General features: G+C 39.1%; 1 protein-coding gene across 1 annotated transcript in view; it reads left to right on the forward strand.

The window, feature by feature from the left end:
• The first annotated feature begins 15,216 nt into the window (after positions 1-15,216).
• LOC137265242 (methyltransferase-like protein 27) overlaps positions 15,217-18,793 on the forward strand; it is a 32,583-nt gene continuing 29,006 nt past the window's right edge. Inside the window, exon 1 of the mRNA XM_067800596.1 lies at positions 15,217-15,483. The gene's annotated coding sequence lies outside the window, so the exon portion shown is untranslated. The remainder of the gene's footprint in view (positions 15,484-18,793) is intronic.

The raw sequence follows: 18,793 nt of genomic DNA on the forward strand, positions 1-18,793 counted from the left end.
GGACTTTTATTAGAGAAGTGCAGTTCCTTTATGGCAAGACTTACATAATGCAATAGACTGTGATAAGTAAGGGTTATCCCTTCAAACACTGATTGAGCTGTTTCAGTGCCGAGGCCTGCAAAACCCATATTTTAGGTAAACGTAAAAGTATTTAATATGGAAATAGGTGTTAATTGAATTTATGTATATTTTAATTACCATTGTTGTTTTACATAGGTCTCTCATAACTCAAAAAGGGATGCTTTCTGTATATATAGCTGTTAATGCATTGTAATTAATGTACCACAGTTGAGGGGAGACTTTAATAAAATACTTGTCTGTCTGTCTGTATCGTAGAGCCTCGGAGATATCCTGTTGCCCAAATGACAAAGGACAAGGTAGCATAACATACGTGCATTTCTGTTCCTGAATTGACAAATAGAAACTAAGTATTACAACCCCACAAATCGTCCTCCGTGTTGTTTTGATGTGAAATCTTTGACTGAACAATTGCGAGGTGTTGTACATTTTTTCTTTCATAATTTGGTTTGTTTTAATTACAAATAATAAAAACTGCAGTACAAACAAATGTCAGGAGATGAATAACACCATTAAAGTACTAATCAGATAACTTAGACAAATCTTCAATTATTTGCACTAAGCGGATTTTAAACTGTGCATAATGTAAATGTTGAAAATGGTGTATTTTAAGGATAGCAATTATAGTCCATTTAGAAGCTGGTATGATGAAGACGAACGGTTTTCATGACTAGACAACAGGTTATTGTAATAGATGAGACGTTTCTGTCAAAGATGTGTCATCAAAGAGTGCTTTTGGGACTTTGAGAAGCTCAACCCTCATGTCCCACTTCTACAGTGGGTGCCAACGAGAAGACAATTCAAATTTGAGGTGTCGTCTTGAAAGATTACTCTATCCTTTGACGGAACAGAAATCCACACAAGATGAACAGGGTGAAATGTTAAGGACCAAGCTTGGGATGGACTTTCACCTTCACTTAAAAGTTTAGCTGCAAACAAGTAAGACGCCTTGACTAGCTCCGACGACATACGCCTTTGTCTTCGGGAACTGGAATTGGACATGAATAGAGGACAGTCTGACTCTACCAAAGTCCAAGCAAGCTACAGCACATCCTGTAACAAGACTACCAGCGCACCTGTCTCCACTCAATACCTGGAACAATATCCCGTACGTCACCAATGTGTCGACGCATTTTGGCGTGTACTGAAGCTAAATTGAATGGTGGTCACACTCACTATTGATTCAACATTTCATCACAGTTTGCTTTGTGTTAAATCTCCGAATATGATACCACGCGTCTTTCAGTGTCGACTTATGAAAAGACATTGCTGATTTGATTAAAAACAGATACATAGGCGGATCCAGTGGGTTTGGTGGTGGTGGTGAGAAAGGTTTGTGGGTTGCAGGTGTACGACACCCCCCTATTGCCCTGATAGTTTATTAAATGACCATTGAAAATCTTTAATCCCGATTTCATTTCATGTGTAAAAAAATGGCGATGTTGCGGTACGTATACCGTAAATTTGGAAGGTCCTCTTCACCGCTTCATCTGAGGTGATAGTGGATGGTGTCATGAAACAGTGTTCTTCCGCGCCGGGAAAAATATATTTGTGTACGTAATACATTTTTATTTTAATTTGACTTCAACTCGACCCTCTAGATGCCACAATGTTAACCTCCTAAAACATCTATCAGTTACATGAAGTAGACCCGTGGAGATCCGGGTTAGAATTTATCCTCAGCAACCCATGCGACCAACGGGATCGGGTGGTCAGGTTCGCTGACATGGTTGACACATGTCATCGTATCCCAGTTGTGTAGATCGATGTTAATAAAACTAAACTCATTCACTCGCATCTCATCTGCGTGGAATATTGATACAGGAAATGTCTTCACACGAAGAACAGTATTTTACAAATCTAACGATGATAGGAAATATGCGTATCATCCGTGGTCCATATGACCAGCGGTTGAATTATACGCATCATTTGGCCGCTAAATGTGCATTTGTTTCTAAAGTCATGAAATAAAAGAGCATTTTGGAGACTACGCGCACTTAACACTATAACTTAAACTATGATGTATAAAGAGGTTAATATGTGGTTCCAGTGTGTGGATGAAAGGGCATTTATTCTTTGAGACGGAATATTTTCGTAAACTATATGTTGCAATACCACGGTAATTTTCACACTGAAGAAATCTAGACTTGCCAGAGTATTGTAGACTTGTTCGAGAATTAATTTTGTAAGACAATTTATTTATATAATACTGGACAGAGTTGGAATCATGTGCCAAGATGTTTGTTTTGTGAACGTAATGTGTTATGAAATAACGGTCATTGTGTTGCCTGCAGTTGCCTGAATGCATGGCGCTGTACTACCCGTGTTATGCCAGAACTGTCATTCTCCAGATGACGTGACTAGGGACGTGTAATAATCCACTGCCAGAAATGGGACTGCTGGAAATGAGACTAAATCGTACTTCCACATTCGTTCATAACAATAAACATCTGACTAGTCTCAGATGGAACATCATAGTTGCGAAAAAGAGAGAATTCAGTCGTAAGAAAAATGTATCCACTGAACCGACTGAAGATATGCTCTTTACATATGAACTGGTGTATTGCAAAAGAATTTCGTAACGCTGAAAAGAATATTGTAATGAGTTTAATAAATGATAAATAAAAGTCAATTTGGCGAATTCTCTCTTAAACCAAACTTTACACCAAAGGGCACATGTTCACATGCAACATATCTGCATATGCTTTTCCGCAATTTGAAGCATGATCCTCATGCAATTCACCTGCTAGTTAGTTGTGAAATCAATCTTCGATGTGACCATATATACTAGGCACATAAAAAAAATGTGCATACAAAAATTTAAAATTTAAATTTATCAAACTTGTGTAGACACATAATGATACGTTGTTGCATGTGCATTCTGGGAGAGAGAAACAGAGCAAATGAATGCCACACAATACTGTCACTTTGGAAAGCTTACCTCCTGGCCTTGCCATCGTTCAAAACATTGTACGGCTATTGAAACGTATAGCATGCCAAGTCTAACGTCTGCATAGCGTCATGAGGCCATAGGGATGGCTCGTTGGGGAAAGTGGCTGCACATTTCCACTGCCACCGGAACGCCATTTCTGCACTGCTGAGACGCTACCAGAACACAAATGACGTCATCGATCGGCCACGTTCTGGACGTCCACGTGCAATAACGCCAAGACAGGACAGATGGATAAGGGTGACCCATCTTCGCCACAGGTTTCAAACTGCAGTGATGACCCGGACCATCCCAGAACTTCGCCGTATTGCTGTGGATTTCTTGCAATAATACACTTACCGCCTGGGTCAGCGAATTCACCGGATCTGTCGATTCCTGACAGAGTATGTTTGGGACGAGATGGATAGACGTCTAAGACGCCTTCCTCATCCGCCAGTTAACGTCCTTGACCTTGCAACAGAACTTGAGAGAATCTGGCGTGACTTCCCACAAGCCTTCTTTGTAAGCTTGATAGGCTCTATGCGTCGTCGAAGCACTGCTGTTCTCAATGCCAATGGTGGACTTACCCGTTATTGAGCTTGTGACATGGTCGTTTGACCCCTGTCCCGCTTGTGGACTCGTGACGTCATTGTAATTGACTTTTTAACGGAAAACCGACTTGTTATGGGCTGATGACGCCTCCATTAAAGTTTGTATGTATCTTTGACATTGTGATCGTACTTATCAACTGGGATAATAGTTTGACAATGCACATTTTCTTTATGTGGCTGGTATATTTACACATAACACATAGTGAGTACTTTAAGTGAGTGTAAACGTTTGATAAGAAGTACACGTCACAATTCAATTCTGGACTCACAATAGTCCAGAAACTCTCCGCACTTTGGCCACTCCCTCACAAGGGATTTGGTAAAAATAAACAACAGCTGTTATGCATATGTGCTAAGGATGAAAAAATGAAAAAAAATTTGTTTGAAAACTCAAATTTTAAACTCGCTCGCCCATGGGCATGCTCGTTGTGACTTGACTCCGCTAACTGACTGCGATTTTAAAAGACTCGCCCATGGGTGAAAAACATTTTAGCCCATGGACGAGAATATTTACTTTCACTGAAAATTCATGTTTTCCCTATGTTTTGCAGTTTATAAATAAGTGAAATTATATTTAATAGTGCCGTGACAGGTAAATCAGTAAATTTTGACTTTAAATATGCTAATTTAGAGCGATTTAAAAAAAATCCCTTTACTCCAAATCCATCTTTTCCAATGTTTTGGAGGATGTAAATGAATGAAAGTGCCTTTATGAGTATCATGACACAATATTCATCTGATTTTGACTTAATTTTGCGAATTCAGGGGGATTTTAAAAAAAGATATGCGACAATAATTACTTTTACTCAAACTACATCTTTTCCTGTGTTTTGGAGGTTGTAAATGAAATGAATATACTTACAAGTATCATGGCACAAAATTCAACTCATTTGACTTAATTTCGCTAATTACACGAATCTGCACTTCCACTCAAAATACATAGTTTTTTCTATTGTTTTGGAGGTTGTAAATGACTGAAAATGTGTTTATAAGTATCATGACAAAAAAAATGAAATCATTCCGGTCTTAATTCGACTAAATCTCGCTCGTGGACAAAAACATTTTCATTTGCCTGTTTTCTTTATTTTGCAAACGTGCTTTAAAAACAGGTGAAATTATAATGACAAATAATTTCAGTTTAATTTAGTGTGTTTAGTTTTATGTCGCACTCAGCAATATTCTAGCAATGTGGCGGCGGTATGTAGATAATCGAGTTTGGACCAGACAATCCAGAGATCAACAGCGTGAGCATCGATCTGCGCAATTGGGAACCGATGACATGTGTCAACCAAGTCAGCGATCTGACCACCCGATCCCGTTAGTCGCCTCATACGACAAGCATAGTCGGCTTTTATGGCAAGCATGGGTTGCTGAAGCCCTGTTCTACTCCAGATCTCCTGAAAGCAGAGCTTTACTTCCAGCAACATGTACACTTAGAATACTAAGCCTTGAGATTGTTTTTTGAATTTAGGTATTCTATAAATATAACAAAATCCATGCTATATCTATGAAGTTGAAGTTATTTGTGAAAGCCTTAAACAAGAGTGACCGAACTCCAGTGACATAAAGACTATACTGGGACAAATTAATAACCAGTGTTATGAGGTCTTTAAACTGTGTTGAAATATGTCTTGTCAATCGCACTGACATTCGCCAATAACCACTTGAATATAAATATTTGTTCCTTCAGAACAAATAAGTAATTAAGGATTCCCAACTGGGTAATTAAGAAAAGAACCCAAAATACTATCACCTTCTGTCCATGACATCACGCGTCACCAGTCGTGAGCTAATGGCCTTGTAAAACCCCTCACAAAGGAAACACAAAGCACCAAAACTGTGTTTCTTTCTAAGTGACACATGGTATGTTGTCAAAGTTTCCGTTGTTGAACACATTCTATCGTGGATAAAACCTTACGCTTGGAAAGTGTACCTACCCAGTAGTTTAAGGGTACCTACTCAGTATAGCATGTTTCGTTTTAATATTGTTGGATCCATTTTTAGTAATTTTCGTTTGCCCGTCCCAATTTTTCTTCGTCCGAGGTTTTATGGGGTATTTTCCTATTTGTCAAACCAGGAATAATCTACAACAGGGATAGGTCACTCGCTTGTTTTTTCTTTTGACCTTTTGTACTAATTAACATGCACCTCGTCATGCTGCAACGCACACAGTGACTTCGTTCGTTTCAGCCAGTTTATTGTATCAGTCGAAATCTTACTATAAATGAATGAATTATAATAAGAATTAAGAGCACAATGTATATGTGAATGAATGAAAGCAAGGGTAAAAGATTACATATGTGAGTGAATGAAAGAATAAAACATACACCACGGCCATCCCTTCTAAAACATGCTAAAGAATGCAAAACTATCGTTAGATAACACGTGTTCAGCTTGTTAGAGTCTACCTGGTCAGACATAACAATTGTCAGACAGGTTAAAACAACAAACTGTTGACGTAGCATTTTCTTGCATAACCTTCATCTACATCACCATCCTTAACATAATAAGCAAAAGCACAGAAGGTCGTGTATCTGTAACCACTGATCCGTGGCGTCTCACTGGTGCAGGCTAAGTTCCCTGGTGGGGGTGTCCTCCTCTACCTTTTCCGTTAATCTTTAAAACATCTAACAAGCTCAACGCATGCAACTTGTAACTAAAATGGGATGTTATACATATCATAAAAGTAATTTTAGGTATTATTCAGTTAATAAATTATCATTTTATGATACATATATGTATGACATGTTGGACGGGTATTGGGTATTTTGTGTTAATTTACCATTATCATTTTCATAATGCATGAAAAAGACACTCATTAATCTGTCACTGAGCTATATGGACTATATACTATATGGACTCTCCCATACCCAACTGACCCATTTCTGAGAAATCAACCAGGCATGACATACCCACATCACCTATTTTTTGTTTCGAGTAAAAACTACATAAAATGGGAGGACACCCGGTTAACTAATGGGAGTGAGCCTTGTAGGGAGCACCCTCACTCTCACAAACCCACAGATTGAGGAGAAGCTGTCATGTTTGTCGGGGATTCTTCTGGTTTTGCTAAATAAATCGTACATAAACATGTAAAATATTTTGCTTTGATTGTGTAACTACCCACATTATGATATTGAGACCATTCTGATTTATCCAGTAAAATACGATTGTATAGTTTAGAGTTTAAATCTTGGCAATTTTACCGAGTTTGCCACTTTTGCACTCTACCCGTTTACCTGGGGCGTGCATATGTTGTGTTTTTTCAGTATTTCATCTATTTCTTTAGATTAATTGTTTTGTTTCGTTTCTTTGACAATCAAAATATGTTTGTCCAGAGCACATGCACAAAAATGTCATTGTCACACACACACACACACACAGAGAGAGAGAGAGAGAGAGAGAGAGAGAGAGAGAGAAAGAGAGAGAGATTACAATATATTTACAGCAAAATGACAATAATGTTAATATGCACATAGAATTTTATTTTGTGAGGGGTTTTACAAGGCCATTAACTCACGACTGGTGACGCGTGATGTCATGGATAGAAGGTGATAGTATTTTGGGTTCTTTTCGTAATTACCAAGTTGGGAATCCTTAATTACTTATTTGTTCTGAAGGAAAAAATATTTATATTTAAGTGGTTATTGGCGAATGTCAGTGCGATTGACAAGACCTATTTCAATACAGTTTATAGATCTCACAACACTGTTTATTAATTTGTCCCAGTATAGTCTTTATGTCACTGGAGTTCGGTCACTCTTGTTTAAGGCTTTCACAAATAACTTCAACTTCATAGATATAGCATGGATTTTGTTATATTTATAGAATACCTAAATTCAAAAAACAATCTCAAGGCTTAGTATTCTAAGTGTACATGTTGCTGGAAGTAAAGCTCTGCTTTCAGGAGATCTGGAGTAGAACAGGGCTTCAGCAACCCATGCTTGCCATAAAAGCCGACTATGCTTGTCGTATGAGGCGACTAACGGGATCGGGTGGTTAGATCGCTGACTTGGTTGACACATGTCATCGGTACCCAATTGTGCAGATCGATGCTCATGCTGTTGATCTCTGGATCGTCTGGTCCAAACTCTATTATCTACATACCGCCGCCACATTGCTAGAATATTGCTGAGTGCGACATAAAACTAAAAACACCTTCGCAAAATAAAGAAAACAGGCAAATGAAAATATTTTTGTTCACGAGCGAGATTTAGTCGAATTAAGACCGGAATGATTTCATTTATTTTGTCATAATACTTATAAACACATTTTCATTCATTTACAACCTCCAAAACAATAGAAAAAAACTATGTATTTTGAGTGGAAGTGCAGATTCTTGTAATTAGCGAAATTAAGTTAAATTTTGTGCCATGATAAGTATATTGTAAGTATATTCATTTCATTTACAACCTCCAAAACACAGGAAAAGATGTAGTTTGAGTAAAAGTAATTATTGTCGCATATCTTTTGTTTTAAAAAACCCCTGAATTCGCAAAATTAAGTCAAAATCAGTTTAATTTTGTGTCATGATACTCATAAAGGCACTTTGATTCATTTACATCCTCCAAAACATTGGAAAAAATGTATGTGGAGTAAAAGGAAATATTGTCGCCCATGGGCCAAATGTTTTTCACCCATGGGCGAGATTGTTTTTAAATCGCTCTAAATTAGCAGAATTAAGTCAAAATGAGTTGAATTTCGTGTCGTGACACTCGTAAATATACATGTATTCATTTACAAACGGCAAAACATGGGAAAAATGTATTTGGAGTGAAAGTAAATATTCTCGCCCATGGGCCAAAATGTTTTTCACCCATGGGCGTGATTTTTCAAAATCGCTCTAAATTAACGGAATTAAGTCAACATGAGTTGAAATTTGTGTTATGATACTTATGAACATACTTTCATCCATTTACAACCTCCAAAACATTGGAAAAGGTGTAATTTGAGTAAAAGTAAATATTCTCACCCATGGGCGAGATTTTTAAGAACAATCGCTCTAAATTAGCAGAATTAAGTCAAAATAAGCTGATTTACGTGTCACTATTAAATATACTTTCACTTATTTATAAACTGCAAAACATGGGGGAAACATGTATTTTCAGTGAAAGTAAATATTATCGTCCATGGGCCAATACGTTTTTCACCCATGGGCGAGATTTTTTAAAATCGCAGTCAGTTAGCGGAGTCAAGTCACAACGTGCTGAAATTTGTGTCATGTTACTTATTAACATGTTTTCATTCATTTACAACATCCAAAACAATTATTCTGGACGAAATTAAATTTTGAGTTTTCAAAAACAATTTTGTTTAATTTTTCATCCTTAGCATATATGCATAACAGCTGCATGTTTATTTTTGCCAGATCCCTTGTGAGGGAGTGGCCACAGTGCGGAAAGTTTCTGGAATTAAATTGTGACGTGTTAATTGCAAAGCATTACGTCTCATTGGCGGGTCCAGAGGGTGGGGCTCAGTGGTGGGGTTCAGAGTGAGGGGTTCAGAGGGTGGGGTTCAGAGGATGCAGGGGTGCGCAGCCCCTTTTGTCCTGAAAGTTGATTAAATGACCATTGAAAACGGGCGAAAATGAAGTGTGCATCACCCCGCCCCACCACACTTCCTAAAAATCTATATATCTGGAGAACGGCTTCTGGTTTCGGTGTTTTAGTTTCCACTTGTCACCTCTCACTGTCTGATGCCGAGTAAACTGTTGCACGTACTTAACGGGAAAAGGCGTTCGGCCCGGACTCAATGCCAGCTCAGAACCTGAAGAACGGATCGTGTGTTGACTTGTTATGTTGTATACATTATATTGTTTAGATAAAGTTTCCAGACGTTTGGTTTTCCAGAATTATTAATTAATCCAGTACGTAAACCAATGACCCACGTGATCCTTTAGGTTATAACAGTAAATGATAATTATAGAGGTATATCGCTCATTCATATACTCTGCACACTTTAATGTGATATTGTAAACACACGTTTACGCAACTGGTTTGAATATAATTACCTATTAGCAGATGAACAGAACGGTTCCCGTGCTAGACGAAGAACCACCGAACATATCTATAGATTACACTCTCACAATAGCAACAGAAAGTCAACATGCCATTACATGTGTTTGTTTTATTGATATACAAAAGTTTTTGACAAAGTAAACAGTGATTACCTGTGTGTTTTAGACTTAGACAAACTGGGATTCAGGGTAGATGGACTCAATACAAACAATGTAGGCCTATGCTAATACTTAGTCAAGCGTCAATGTTAATAATTGTCACATGAACTCATTTCAAGTTCTCATGTGTCCGCCACTGCAACTAGAGATTGTGTAGCTGACTGGTGCTCTCGATGGCAGACGTCTGTAAATATTTGCAATATGAAAATTATCAATTTTCGTCCTGTGTTCATGAAAAAGGTCTGAACGTGCATTTACCATCATACAGTACAGCCATGACACAAATACCGGATCGTGGGTTCCACGAACAGACTGACTACAAAGTTGCTCAGTCTGTTCATGGAACCCAAGATACGGTATTTGTGTCATGGCTGTACTGTATGATACTATCACCGATGGTAAATGTACGTTCAGACCTTTTTCATAACCTTAAGAACTTTGTAAGTCTGCTAGTCGTGCTTTGGGCGGTATAATTTGTAGATTTAAACTGTTGCCGGGTGGACTATGATGTTTTAATACATTGTTTTACAATTTAGTCCAGCCTCAGAGCTGTGGAACAGGGGACAGGTGAATGACCACAAATTACGCACATATGATCTATTTAAGCAATACCTTAGGGCAGAGAGCAACGTCAGCGCTATTTTATTCAGATCGCAAAGTAGTGTGTTTTTTTCAAAATTGGTACTTTACTTTACAGGTTGAACTTGGCAGATGTAAACTGCCCGAGACCCCTTTGCAGTGAATGTAGCAATAATGAAGTTAGGGACAAAATTCTTTTCTTGGCATGCTGTAGTTTTTATTCGGATATGTGATTTGACTTTTGGAACGCTTTCACGGCAGAATATACATCCTTTGCCCAGTACACCCGCGCTGTTGACAGGTAGCGCTGTTGGCAGGATAGCCAGTTTATTAAAGAAGCAACCGCTTTAATCCTACTCATGTTTAGAGACCGTCAGTTTACAAACTACATGTACATGTAACCTACCACTTCACAATTTAACCTCACCTTGATGTGTCCTTTTTCAACTTGGTGGTTATTTTCATATTCCCAGGAATAGTACACTATTTTAACAGCTGTTACTAATTTATTATTTAACCTCAACCTTTGTCTCTAAATGTATCATACTGTCTCAGTTCGCATTTCAATGTCAATATTTTATGATGCCTTTTATGATGTACAACATGTGACACTTTAAACACAATTTTCTTCTTTCTTCTATCACCAGCTAATCTACATTCTTCATATAATATAACACACATGCGCGTTCAGCAGTTTATTACCATACATTCTGATATTCACCGTCATCAAGTCAATTGCTATGGTTGAATCCTGTTCAGCAAATGGCCACTGGCTACTCCTTGTCAGGACCGATTTCACCTACGTCACCGATTTGTTACAAAAAGACACTGCAGAACAGATAATAATTCCCGCCCAGACCACCAGAAATCGTCTGAGAGAAGAGGAAATTCGAGGATATCTACCAAATCCGTCTATTATACGACAACATCGAGAACGACGTGTCCGGTGGTGCAACAGGTTACACATAGAACCTGGGGAACTGGTTCTGTGATCAATCGCGTTTCTTCCTGCAACGACGGGATGAGCGACGACGTGTCCATCGACATCGACAGGAACGTCTTGTGCCGAACTGCGTTCGACAGGTGTCATCGGTTCCCAGTTGCGCAGATCGATGCTCGTGTTGTTGGTTACTGCATTGTCTGGTCCAAACTCGATTATTTACAGACAACCGCCATATAGCTGGAATATTGCTGAGTTTGGCAACTAAACTCACTCACTCGTTTGTGTTTGATTATTTTGAAGAGTTTACATAGCGTCCTTTATCCAAATGAACGAGAAGTGAATTTGTTGGCAGAAGCCGAAGGCTCTCCATATATTTCTTTTAAATTTCAGATGATTTGATTGAGCATGGTATGGGGGTATGGACACTGGTGTACATCATTGGATTACTGTACGTTTTAAAACATATCCAGACTAGTCATACATGTAAGTGTGACCAAATTATTTTCCATACTGGGAACAGCTGGATAGGCTAGAATATATCTGAGTTTGACATTAAGCAGTAAACAAACATGTAACATGTAGAAGCCTTTCTGGGCCGATGTCGAGACGCTCTGACTTTCAATATACGTTTAATCTTCACGTTATCGTTGTGACACCTTCTGTTAGTCGACGAGGCCCGAGGAGATGAGTGCTAGCTAGGAGACGAGAGCCGACAGATTTTGTTCAGTATTTCGGCAAAGTGGCCCAGAGTGCAAATTGGTGAACAAAATAAACCTGCAGTTAATTTATTGACATATGCTAAATTAGCACTCTTATACATTATTATTGAAAAAGTGTTTGAACAGAATTTGAATTATTTGAATTTAGTGAATTGTAAACGTACCGTGGCACTCAGAAAACGTATAGATGAGTTTGATATGAGAAAAAATAAAACAAGATATGAGATGATGAAATTCTTCAAAGGCATTTAGAAGTTGGTGTCGTAATACAGGATATATCTTATTAATAGCAACTTCTTGAAGTATTTTTTTAGTTTTTGCCCCTTCATCAGTTGTGAAAAACAAACCAAGAATTTGTTACCCTCAAGATTTGCCTTGTACTACACTAGACGATATCGTAAAGACTACAGGTCTAAATACACGACTTCGTCTGACTGATAATTTTGTGAGGCCTCTTTGTGGTTGAGAAGTATTGACCTCCCTTTAAGATGGCGAGTTACGTTGTTGGTGAACCTTGAACAGAGAAGGAACCCGTGAACACAGCTGTGACGTGATCCGTATATTTCTGGAGTGTGGTTAGGCCCTACACCAGCCCTCCATATATACCCCTTAACCCTGAACACACAGTGATTTACCATCTCGTGCCACGCTCAGAGTTTCCATTCAATATGACCAGCTCACATAACAAACATAAAACACAATTGTTTTAACTGCCTATGTACACTGTATAGATAGTTATGACCGAAACGTTACCTGTCTACAATAGCCCACCTGCCTTTTCACATTTTATCGAACGCTGTGCAGACATATATTTTCTATGCAGCGACATGTTTGTCTAAACCGATCATATCATAATACACCAAATGTATGGAGTGAGTAAAAAATTGTATATTATATCTATAACTTTATATTATATCTATAACACAAACTAATTATTTACAATAAAACTAAATTCATCAATTACATTTACACACATTTACGTAACAAACTAAGTGTTAGCATTAAAGCTAAATTAATCAATTATATTTCATACATTTTATTACGGTAAAAAAATCATATGTTACTATATACGAAAAGCACATGTACAAATCATTCAGTCTGTTGATGAAAAATATGGAATGTGATCGACAGGACATGCACAGCCTCGTCAAAACTGAGGCACACTCGTTATCAGTATCTGTTGTGACCACTATCACCTTTGGTACAGGCATGAGTACGTTGGGGGCATTGAGTCACAGAGAAGAGTGATAAAATCCACAGGAATGTTCCTCCATTCATGCTGCAAGGTTAAGGTCAAATCTGCAACATTGGCTGGCAGTGGCTGACGTCTGTAGACAGGCCTCCCAGGTTCGTCCCACAAGTGTTCAATGGAGTTTACGTCCGGTGAATAAGCGGACCAGTCCATCCCAAAGATTCAAGTTTGCTGAAGGAAGGTTTGTGTCACTTTGCGGCATGGAGCGTTCGTCACGCTGGAATGTCAACTCACGTTGACGTAGGTGGTGACGATGCAGCAAAGGAACACGTTCAGGCCTTACATTTCATCCACATATCGTTGAGCTGTGAGATTGCCCTGAATAGCGTGAAGATCGCTCCTGAATCAAGCGCTTGTTCCTCCCCAAACCATCACCCTGTCACCGCCGAATCGATCTCGCTCTCTGACATATGCATTGACGTAACGATCACCATGTCGCTGATAAAATCGTGTCCTTTCATCAACACAGGAAACACAGTATCTCGACATAATTCTACGGAAGAAAAGTGATCGACGTCCACTCTGCTGCGCAAATCGACGGCGGACGGTGTCGAGACTGCAAAATATGGGAACACGGCAAGGGTGCCGGGATTGTATTCCCGGGTGTTTCTGGAACCGTCTGACTGTAATGGGTTGGATTCGTCTCCCAGATGTGTTCGCAGCTGTTGCTGTCGCCGTTCTCAATCGATCTCGATCTGCACCATTCGAATTTGATGGTCATGTCTAGCCGTCGTAACCAGAAGTTGACCTGGTTGAAAATGACTATAATGCTTGTTGATGTCTACTGTTAAGACGGCTAATGGTTGATTGATTCACATTAAAATGCCTGGACCTTCCCGTTCTTGTAAACTCAGCCGTTGTATTGTTTCAGATCGCTTCCGTCCCTTGTCTTACATGCATGAGACCTCGGGTAGTCCACGTGCATTTTCATTTGTAGAATCACACTGTCAATATAATAGAGGGAAGGAGTGTTTTAGCGTTGTTTCTGTTTGCTTAAAGAAACATACAATGGATTCGACTTGGGACAACAGGTCTAAAAGTCGTCTTTAATAAGCATTTCAAAGTCCATGGGTTTTATCTTTTTAAAATATATAGTTATGCTAAAACAACCTCTACGTTTGAGAATACTTGGTGATTTGATGTATCGTCCACGTGTAGCAAATGATTATTTCTTAGGAGTGAAAGGCATTGCAGATAAGAAGGACATGTAAGTCCCTAGTAGACCAGGCTGCCCATCGATCTGTACTAACACGATCTGTATAAAGTGTTCTTTGCAGATCGTGACTCATGGTGCTGATCACTTGATTGTCTGGAAGATTATTTACAAAGTGTCGACATATAGCTCACGTATTGCTGAGTTCTTTAAACGACAACCTAACCAATAATCGAGTCTGAACCAGACAATCCACTGATCAACAACATGAGGGCCGATGTCAGTCACTTGGGATACTATGGAATGTGTCGACCAAGACAGCAAGTCTGTCCATCCGATCCCGTTAGTCGCCTCTTACGACAAGAATGGGATGCTGAAGATCAATTCTAACCGGATCTTCACGGGTGTTACGTGTTCTCGCTCATAACAATCATCACCGGGGCAACGTACATGGAAAGGCAGCCATTGTTCTAACCTTAAGAACACATAAAATATTCACAGGAATGCCATTAAAACGTATCTAGTTTCTTCCACATAAAATATAACATATTATTTTACTGTTGCCATGAATATTCAAACCAGAATTCTAACGAGTAAATCTCAGTCACATGACATTGGTATCAAAATTTCTACATTTTCTCCTCACTGTTCGACCACAATGTCATCATCACAGTGATATTACATCATTTCCAGTGTCGCCTCTTATAGTTGAAACAAACTGATAACCCATAAAACTGATTAAACATTCATGGCAAGCTATCGTCTTTCTCGTGACACGCATGTGCCGTTGAGGTAATTCCTCCGCTTGGCCCTATCACGACCTTCCCTGTAGTTAACCATACGCCGCGATTTCCAGGCTTTTGATCAGCGAGGCTGCTGTAGATAAAATAGTTCAGTGTGTTGGACCAATTACACTATCGTTTTGACGCGAAAGGCCCAGACCAGCAACACGCACGCTCAGGTTCTCGTCTGCACTAACTCAGCTCGCCTTCTACAGATCTGACATCTTGACAGTCCATTCAGCGACTTTTCCTGACAGTTGGCGTGAGTATATATTTAGAAACATAGGCATCCTTACCCTGCGGAGTACACCAACGCTGACACTTTAGGCACATCAGGCACTCGGGGAGGAACTTGTGTATATTTTTCACAGAAAGGTGGTGATATCGGCTTCTGTTACATATTGAGCACGGCTGAGCAGTGTTGAACATTCACCGAGAGATGTGTTACTTGTTTTGGGCGCTGGTGTCAAGTTTTTTGTCAACACACAACATTTGTTTTCTAAGTGAACTCCGTGATTGATACCTGGCTAGATATATAGGTATATGGGCCAACGTTCCCATAGGAGTTATCTGAGAGAGAGAGAGAGAGAGAGAGAGAGAGAGAGAGAGAGAGAGAGAGAGAGAGAGAGAGAGAGAGAGAGAGAGAGAGAGAGAGAGAGAGAGAGAGAGAGAGAGAGAGAGAGAGAGAGAGAGGCCGTCTGAGTCTCGTCAGTTGTCTTTTTATCCAGAGTCTACGTAACACACCCTTTTCATAATGTGAAAGATTATTAGAGTATTATGCGGTGTCAAGATGGAATTTGTATCCTTCAGAGAATCCAGGTGAACAAACAAGTGTTGATAAACCTTATCACCGGTAATGCAAGTATTAAGACTATCGTCCATATTTTCTCCTAAATCATACAGGATAATGAAATCAACGGCGCACGCCTTTTCTCCCAATCTGCAAACCATTGATATATAATACCCATCAAAAGTTTAGACACTTAAAGCACTCATCGTATGTTGCATATATACATATGGTCACACCAAGGTGAATTTCTCCCTTGGACGAACCAATTGCCAAGCATGTGCAACATCGTGCATGTGAACAGGTGCGTCAAGTTTTGTGAAGAATTCGCCAATTTGCACGTGAGTTTTATCATTTATTGAACTCATGACAATGACCTTTTCAACGTTACAACTTGCTTTAAAATAATCCATCAGTTCATGTGTAAACAGTAAAATCTAGTTTAGAACAGTTGACTGAAGTAAGTGTCTACGGTTACAATAGTGAGTCTAAACTTTTGATGGGTAATATAACTTCATGACATTTCCTCAATGTAAGGAATAAATTGCATCAGAAACCACTATCGTATGATGAATACTTATATTCCAATATCGTATTATTTTACTTAGAGCGTTGATATATACATTTCGTATTAGACTGACCATACCCGAAGCACGTTGAAGAGAACACATTAATCAATAGCCGTCGGTCTACACAAACAGCCATCCCTGAAATAAGCACATTTTATGTAAAAACGGTTCACAAATAATAGCCATAAAATATAGGGACCCAGAGACTTCCTCGTGTACAGAGACTCAACGAATGCTGGACACTCTAGACTTGCATGGGCTTTCTTATATGTGACAGGCTACCGTTGAGATTTCCCGTTATGTGGTGGCTACAGTCGAGACTTCCATAAAAATGAACTTACTACTAAATATGAAAAATTGTTAAAATTAAATTTAATTATGGCAGTTAAGGTATATGAATCTCTTTCGGTCAGCTTTTATTCGTTTGAAGGCATCAGCAGCGGGAATGTGTGCGCGGATGAGAGAATAATCAGAGCAGTCGCTGACAGTTTCAATTGATAATATATACCACAGACATTTATTCTAGACAATGAATATGTTTTAACTTTTTTGTGTGTCACAAAAAAATCTTTGAACTCTGCGATTTCATGATAATCGGCCCTTTGATGATAGATGCCAGATGATAAACTGGAAAACACAATGTCTAGTCCCAATGGTGCGTGAAAGAGAATACCGCCCATAACAATGGTGAGTGTTAATATTTACTAAGCCAATGTAAATGTGAAATTGACAATATTTGAAGTAAACTATAAGCATATCACTTTGGCTCTACTGATTTGCTGCTATGAAGTATATTTTGACGTTAGCTTGTTTAGTCATACCCGCCCCTGCTTTGTACCTATGTACTACAGGTATTCAACTGTTAACTTGAACTATAAGACACCGTACGATACGGTTGCATCAAATAACGTGAAATTGCGGTGACGTAAAAGTGATGAATCACCATGGCGGGCCACAACGTTGAAACAACGTAAATGAGAGTCCACAGAATAACGTTGTGACAACGTAAATGGGAGTACACAGAATAACGCTGTGATAACGTAAAGGGAATACACAGAATAATGTTGTGATAACTTAATGGGGAGTACACAGAATGACGTTGTGATAACGTAAAGGGAGTACGCAGGATAACGCTGTGATAACTTAATGGGGAGTACACAGAATAACGCTGTGATAACTTAAAGCAGAGTCCACAGAATAACGTTGTGACAACGTAAAGGAGAGTCCACAGGATAAGACTGTGATAACTTAAAGGGGAGTACACAGAATAACGTAACACAGTGGGAGTCCACAGAATAACCTAACAACGTAAATGGGAAATGGAGTCCGCGGAATAACGTAACAACGTAAATGGGAAATGGGAGTCCACGGAATAACGTAACAACGTAAATGGGGAATGGAGTCCACAGAATAAGGTAACAACGTAAATGGGAAATGGGAGTCCACAGAATAACGTAACAACGTAAATGAGGAATGGGAGTCCATGGAATAACGTAACAACGTAAATGGGAAATGGAGTCCACAGAATAACGTAACAACGTAAATGGGAAATGGAGTCCACAGAACAAGGTAACAACGTAAATGGGAAATGGGAGTCCACGGAATAACGTAACAACGTAAATGGGGAATGGAGTCCACAGAATAACGTAACAACGTAAATGGGAAATGGGAGTCCACAGAATAACGTAACAACGTAAATGGGAAATGGGAGTCCACGGAATAACGTAACAACGTAAATGGGAAATGGGAGTCCACAGAATAACGTAACAACGTAAATGGGAAATGGGAGTTCACAGAATAACGCAACAACGTAAATGGGAAATGGGAGTCCACGGAATAACGTAGCAACGTAAATTATACGCAGGATAACGCTGTGATAACTGAATGGGGAGTACGCAGAATAACGTTGTGATAACGTAAAGGGAGTACGCAGGATAACACTGTGATAACTTAATGAGGAGTACGCAGAAAAAACGTTGTGATAACGTAAAGGGAGTACGCAGGATAACGCTGTGATAACTTAATGGGGAGTACGCAGAATAACGTTGTGATAGCGTAAAGGGAGTACGCAGGATAACGCTGTGATAATTTAATGGGGAGTAAACGTAAATGGGAAATGGGAGTCCACGGAATAACGTAACAATGGACATGGGAAATGGAGTCCACGGAATAACGTAACAACGTAAATGGGAAATGGAAGTCCATGGAATAATGTA

Source organism: Haliotis asinina, chromosome 15 (genome assembly GCF_037392515.1).
Source record: "Haliotis asinina isolate JCU_RB_2024 chromosome 15, JCU_Hal_asi_v2, whole genome shotgun sequence".
NCBI classification, from domain to species: Eukaryota; Metazoa; Mollusca; class Gastropoda; order Lepetellida; family Haliotidae; genus Haliotis; species Haliotis asinina.